This window comes from Rhinoraja longicauda, unplaced genomic scaffold (genome assembly GCF_053455715.1).
Source record: "Rhinoraja longicauda isolate Sanriku21f unplaced genomic scaffold, sRhiLon1.1 Scf000068, whole genome shotgun sequence".
NCBI classification, from domain to species: domain Eukaryota; kingdom Metazoa; phylum Chordata; class Chondrichthyes; order Rajiformes; family Arhynchobatidae; genus Rhinoraja; species Rhinoraja longicauda.
In genome coordinates, this window is record NW_027601286.1 from 335,001 (window position 1) to 342,500 (window position 7,500).

Sequence of the window (7,500 nt, forward strand, 5' to 3'; positions counted from 1 at the left end):
GTTCTCACCCGCGCCCAGGACTTTCACCCTGGCCGTGTCTCGTTCCTGACCGCTCGCGCGGCAGGACCCGCCCGTTGTGGAGTCTGGCAAACGAGCCTGAAACACCAGCGGCCTTTGTTTGTCCGCTGGCCCGCTCGGCCTCTCCTGCGGTGAGACACGCGGCACCAGATCGATCGGAAACAGAGCGTTTTTCCAAGAGGACACACAGCCTGGGCCAGTCTCGGTGGGGTTCGGTGCCTGCCCGGCACACACTTCGAACTCGGTGCAAAAAATACTCTCACTGTATTACCAATGTCCGTCAATGAGTCCGCCGACTCTCGCCCAGAGTCGCGCTACTTTTACCGATCTTTTTGTGTCCCTTCGGTTTTTCTTCCCTGACATTTTTGCACCTCACCACACAATCTTTTCTAAGTGTCTCTGAAAATCGTGTTCCCGAAAATCTCCGGGCACGCCACCTCCATCTTCGCGCAAAACAAACCGTTTTGAGGTCGGCGGGAGTCGGCCCGGTCGTCCGTCCGGTCGTGTCGCACTGACGCCCGCCGCGGGGCCGCAAACTGCGGGGTCATAGAGACTTCCGGTGGTAAGTCGTTAACCGTGATCGGGACCGCCCGGACAAGAAATGCCATTTTCTGGCCGGCGGGAGACGGGCCGATAGGCCTGGCGGGAAAGGCGCGCCGCGGCCCCGCTGAAGGCCGCACATCGGACCTCCTCGACTTCCGCCGTCAAATCGTTAACCTGCGGCGGGCAAAAAAGAAGCGACGCCAGCTTTCGGACTTAGTGCAATTCTCGAATGTCGCGGCTGACTTGGCGGTACGAGCGTTCGGAAGTCCCGCCGGAATTGCGACGCTTCGAACGGTCGAGGCGGCCAATCTCGACCTCAGCGGCGGCACTGGCGCGATACACGTTTCTGCCGCCAGGGGGGGGGGGGGGGGTGGGGGGGGGCAAGCCAGCCGGCCGGGGGCGCCCGGCGCCGATCCGGCGCTTACTCGACACGCTCGAGCATCCGAACCCGTCTTATCTACGGGACCGCCGTTGCCACTTGAACACCTTTCGCCGAGAGTATCCGGGCACCCCACCTACCCGCCGGAATCACGAACCACGAGGTAGAAGTCAGGAACCAACAGGAGAAGTCGTGAACTAAATGGCGAATTCATGAACCAAACGGAGAGAAGTCATGAACCGAGCGGTTTAGGGTCAGGGTGAGGGTTGTTAGGGTGAGGCCGTTAGGGTGAGGCCGTTGCTTCGAGCGGGAAGATGGGCAGCCCCGCCCCCCCCCCCCCCCCCCCCCGTTGGGTGGAAGGAAACCTCTGCTGCGGGCCCGGCAACCATCCCGAACGGACCCGCTGGGTCCAAATGTCTGCCGAGGGCGGTCCTGCTGCGGTCGCGGGTTCGTTGGAAACCTCTCCTGCTGCTGGCATGGCCACCCTCCCCCCCCCCCGCCCGACTGACGACCCTGCGGGCCCGGCGACCCGGTGTCCCGTTGCCGCGCGGGGAGTGATCCTCGGGGCCGTGCCGGGCGGGCCCAGCGACACGAAGAGAGTGGGGGGGGGGTCGGAGGGAGTGGCACTGGGGAGAGAGGGGTGGGGGAGAGAGTGCCCCCCCCCCCCCCATTAGGGGCGAGTTTATGCAGTCATCAGAGTTTATACCTAACCTCATGATGCTTTATTAGCCGGATAGGCTGTCTGACCTCGCCCCCAGTCCCTACTCCTTCCACTGGATTCTTCTTATACCCTCTTTTTCTTCGTGCCCCCCCCCCCCCCCCCCCCCCCCACGCAGGGAGGGTTCCAAGAGGGAGGAGGGAGGGAGGGAGTCCCGGGGCCGTGAGAGAGAGAGAGCCTCATTAGCTGCTAGGTTCACCTCATTAGCTGCTAGCTAACGCGTCAGACCTTTTACATTCTTTAGAGGATTGAAACCTCAGGGCCTTTAACCCCCGTTCACCGTTTACACTCAACGATCCTTCCGAACAAAACCCTTACACATCTGTCCGTCCAACTGACCCCCGAGATACCTAACACGCAGATTAACACGTCAGCGGTGATCGGCGTGTCATAGAGGAGTCACAAAGACGGGCAAAATAGAGTGGTTGAATAAAAAATACTCACTCAATTGGCCGTGATTTAACGTAGCACACAATGATGCAAAGCCCATGCAAAGTCCAGTGGCCCAAGCAAACAAATAAGATAGATCTGGCTCGGCGTTCCTCATCTCCACATCGTCACCCAGCACGCCGACGCCCAATAACAATTCCCCCGCAAATTGTGCACCTCGAGCGGCAGTACTTTAAACGGCGCCGTCTTCGGCGTGGACGGCATGAACCAAGTCGGCAAGCATCGTCACCCAGCACACAGACGTCCACTAACAATTCCTCCCCCCTGCAAATTGCGCGCCGCGAACGGCAGTACTTTCAAGTATGCCGCCTTCGGCGGGGACATCGTGAACCAAATCGGCAGGCAGGCGTCGTCAGCCGGTCGACCGACCCCCAGTTGCATTGCCCCAACGGCCATTGTGCACTTCGAACAGAACAGTGCTTTTAAAATATTCCGCCTGCCGCGTGTACATCATGAAACAAATGGAAAGGACGAACCGGGCGTGCAACCGATGCACGGAGAGTGACAGGTCGTCAAGCAAGTCCGTGGCAATCCGTCGGCCGACTCGGCCGCGGCCAGCAGAGGCGTTTTGGCCCGGGCGCGCCGAACTTTGCGCGCCCTCGGTATGCGTAACACTAGCACATGCCTTCAAAACTCACTACAAAATAACCCCAAAGTATGCCGCCTTCCCCGTGGGCCTTGTTACCAATATCTTGCCCTGCTTCCTGATGCCCTTATGGGGTCGGCTCTGTTCTTGCAGAACCCTCAGGTGGTGCAGAGTCTGGGCCATTTTATCAATATCTTGCCCTGATTCCTGATGCCCTTATGGGGTCGGCTCTGTTCTTGCAGAACCCTGAGGTGGTGCAGAGTCTGCGCCTTGTTATCAATATCTTGCCCTGCTTCCTGAAACCCTTATGGGGTTGGTTCTGTTACAAAACCCTCAGGTGGTGCAGAGTCTGGGCCACTTTATAAATAACTCTGCCTGCATTAGGGTCAGGGTTAGGGTTAGGGTTAGGGTTAGGGTTAGGGTTAGGGTTAGGGTTAGGGTTAGGGTTAGGGTTAGGGTTAGGGTTAGGGTTAGGGTTAGGGTTAGGGTTAGGGTTAGGGTTAGGGTTAGGGGTAGGGGTAGGGGTAGGGGTAGCGGTAGGGGTAGGGGTAGGGGTAGGGGTAGTTTGAACTACTGCCGCTCCAGGCGCGCACTGTGCGTGGGTAATTTTCAGTGGGCGTCGGTGTGCTGGGTGACGATGCCGCCCAGACTCTGCACCACCTGAGGGATCTGCAAGAACAGAGCCGAACCCGCAAGGGTATCGGGAAGCAGGGCAAGATATTGATAACAAGGCCCAGACTCTGCACCACCCGAGGGTTCTGCAAGAACAGAGCCGACCCCATAAGGGTATCAGGAAGCAGGGTGAGATAGTGACACCATTTGTAAAACCGGCAAATCCCACCCAGGAAACATTGCAAAAATTGGCCTCTAATGCTGGAACGTGGGTAAAGCCAAACAAACACGACACGTTTTAAAAGAACGTTACTAAAACAGCCTGGGATATGCCCATGACAAAGGATAGGCCGAACCTCACCAGAAAAAAAGAGAGGGAGACCACGGCAGAGCTGAGGGATAAACATGAGATGGTGATAAAACCAGCAGACGAGGGGAGCAGTAGGGTTACAAATTAATGTCAATATGGGGCCTGCTCCCACTGGGTAATAGACAAAAACATAGAACAGGGTGACAGGAGAGACTGGATAGCACAGAGGATAACCCGTGAGCGAAATAATGGGGTGTATGCAGTTCAATGTAAGGAGTGTACCTTACGGTACATAGGGGAAACAGGTAAAACAGCCTCAGCGGTGATCGACGTGTCAAAGAGGAGTCACAAAGACGGGCAAAATAAAGTGGTTGATTATAGACAATAGACAATAGACAATAGGTGCAGGAGTCGGCCATTCAGCCCTTCGAGCCAGCACCGCCATTCAATGCGATCATGGCTGATCACTCTCAATCAGTACCCCGTTCCTGCCTTCTCCCCATACCCCCTCACTCCGTTATCCTTAAGAGCTCTATCCAGCTCTCTCTTGAAAGCATCCAACGAACTGGCCTCCACTGCCTTCTGAGGCAGAGAATTCCACACCTTCACCACTCTCTGACTGAAAAGGTTCTTCCTCATCTCCGTTCTAAATGGCCTACCCCTTATTCTTAAACGGTGGCCCCTTGTTCTGGACTCCCCCAACATTGGGAACATGTTTCCTGCCTCTAATGTGTCCAATCCCCTAATTATCGTATATGTTTCAATAAGATCCCCCCTCATTCTTCTAAATACCAGTGTATACAAGCCCAATCGCTCCAGCCTTTCAACATACGACCGTCCCGCCATTCCGGGAATTAACCTAGTGAACCTACGCTGCACGCCCTCCATAGCAAGAATATCCTTCCTCAAATTTGGAGACCAAAACTGCACACAGTACTCCAGGTGCGGTCTCACCAGGGCCCGCTACAACTGTAGAAGGACCTCTTTGCTCCTATACTCAACTCCTCTGGTTACGAAGGCCAACATTCCATTGGCTTTCTTCACTGCCTGCTGTACCTGCATGCTTCCTTTCATTGACTGATGCACTAGGACATCCAGATCTCGTTGAACTCCCCCTCCTCCTAACTTGACACCATTCAGACAATAATCTGCCTTTCTACTCTTACTTCCAAAGTGAATAACCTCGCACTTATCTACATTAAACTGCATCTGCCATGTATCCGCCCACTCACACAACCTGTCCAAGTCATCCTGCAGCCTTATTGCATCTTCCTCACAATTCACACTACCCTCCAGCTTAGTATCATCTGCAAATTTGCTAATGGTACTTTTAATCCCTCCGTCTAAGTCATTAATGCATATCGTAAATAGCTGGGGTCCCAGCACCGAACCTTGCGGTACCCCACTGGTCACTGCCTGCCATTCCGAGAGGGACCCATTTATACCCACTCTTTGCTTTCCGTCTGTCAACCAATTTTCTATCCATGTCAGTACCCTACCCCCAATACCACGTGCCCTAATTTTGCCCACTAATCTCCTATGTGGGAGCTTGTCGAAGGCTTTCTGAAAGTCGAGGTACACCACGTCCACTGACTCTCCCCTGTCAATTTTCCTAGTTACATCCTCAAAACATTCCAGTAGATTTGTCAAGCATGATTTCCCCTTCGTAAATCCATGCTGACTCGCAATGATCCTGTTACTGCTATCCAAATGCTCAGCAATTTCGTCTTTTCTAATTGACTCCAGCATCTTCCCCACCACTGATGTCAGACTAACTGGTCTATAATTACCCGTTTTCTCTCTCCCTCCCTTCTTAAAAAGTGGGATAACATTTGCTATCCTCCAATCCACAGGAACTGATCCTGAATCTATATAGAACATTGAAAAATGATCTCCAATGCTTCCACTATTTCTAGAGCCACCTCCTTAGGTACCCTGGGATGCAGACCATCAGGCCCTGGGGATTTATCAGCCTTCAGTCCCATCAGTCTACCCAAAACCATTTCCTGCCTAATGTGGATTTCCTTCAGTTCCTCCATCACCCTAGGTTCTCCGGCCCCTAGAACATTTGGGAGATTGTGTGTATCTTCCTCAGTGAAGACAGACCCAAAGTAACGGTTTAACTCGTCTGCCATTTCTTTGTTCCCCATAATAAATTCCCCCGTTTCTGTCTTCAAGGGACCCACATTTGCCTTGACTATTTTTTTCCTCTTCACGTACCTAAAAAAACTTTTGCTATCCTCCTTTATATTATTGGCTAGTTTACCCTCGCACCTCATCTTTTCTCCCCGCATTGCCTCTTTAGTTAACTTTTGTTGCTCTTTAAAAGAGTCCCAATCCTCTGTCTTCCCACTCTTCTTTGCTATGTTATACCTCCTCTCCTTAATTTTTATGCTGTCCCTGACTTCCCTTGTCAGCCACAGGTGTCTCTTACTCCCCTTAGAGTCTTTCCACCTCTTTGGAATAAATTGATCCTGCAACCTCTGCATTATTCCCTGGAATACCTGCCATTGCTGTTCTACCGTCTTCCCTGCTAGGGCCTCCTTCCAGTCAATTTTGGCCAGCTCCCGCCTCATGCCTCTGTAATCCCCTTTGCTATACTGTAATACAGACACTTCCGATTTTCCCTTCTACCTTTCCATTTGCAGAGTAAAACTTATCGTGTTGTGATCACTGCCTCCTAACGGCTCTTTTACCTCTAGTCCCCTTATCAGATCAGGATCATTAAAAACACTCACTCTATTGGCCGTGATTTAACCTAGCACACAGTGTTGCAAAGCCCACGCAAAGTCCAGTGGGCCAAGCAAACAAATAAGATAGATCTGGCTCGGCGTTCCACATCTCCACATCGTCACCCAGCACGCCGACGCCCATTAACAATTCCCCCGCAAATTGTGCACCTCGAGCGGCAGTACTTTAAACGGCGCCGTCTTCGGCGTGGACGGCATGAACCAAGTCGGCAAGCATCGTCACCTAGCACACAGACGTGCACTAACAATTCCTCCCCCCGCAAATTGCGCGCCGCGAACGGCGGTACTTTCAAGTATGCCGCCTTCGGCGGGGACATCGTGAACCAAATCGGCAGGCAGGCGTCGTCAGCCGGTCGACCGACCCCCAGCTGCATTTCCCCAACGGACATTGTGCACTTCGTACAGAACAGTGCTTTTAAAATATTCCGCCTGCCGCGTGGACATCATGAACCAAATGAGCAGGCAGGCATCATATCATATCATATCATACACATACAGCCGGAAACAGGCCTTTTCGGCCCTCCAAGTCCGTGCCGCCCAGCGATCCCCGTACATTAACATTATCCTATACCCACTAGGGACAGTCAGCCCCCAGCACAACGACGCCCCCGCTAACAATTCCCCACGCACATGGTGCGCTCGAGCTGCAGCACTTTAAAGTACGCCGCCTTCGGCGGGGACATCGTGAACCAAAGGAGCAGGCAGCCATGGTCACCGCCAGCACAACGACGGCGCCGCTAACAATTCCCCGCGCACCTTGTGCGCTCGAGCTGCAGTACTTTAAAGTACGCCGCCTTCGGCGGGGACATCGTGAACCAAAGGAGCAGGCAGCCATGGTCACCGCCAGCACAACCACGGCGCCGCTAACAATTCCACGCGCACCTTGTGCGCTCGAGCTGCAGTACTTTAAAGTACGCCGCCTTCGGCGGGGACATCGTGAACCAAAGGAGCAGGCAGCCATGGTCACCGCCAGCACAAGCACGGCGCCGCTAACAATTCCCCGCGCACCTTGTGCGCTCGAGCTGCAGTACTTTAAAGTACGCCGCCTTCGGCGGGGACATCGTGAACCAAAGGAGCAGGCAGCCATGGTCACCGCCAGCACAACCACGGCGCCGCTAACAATTCCACGCGCAC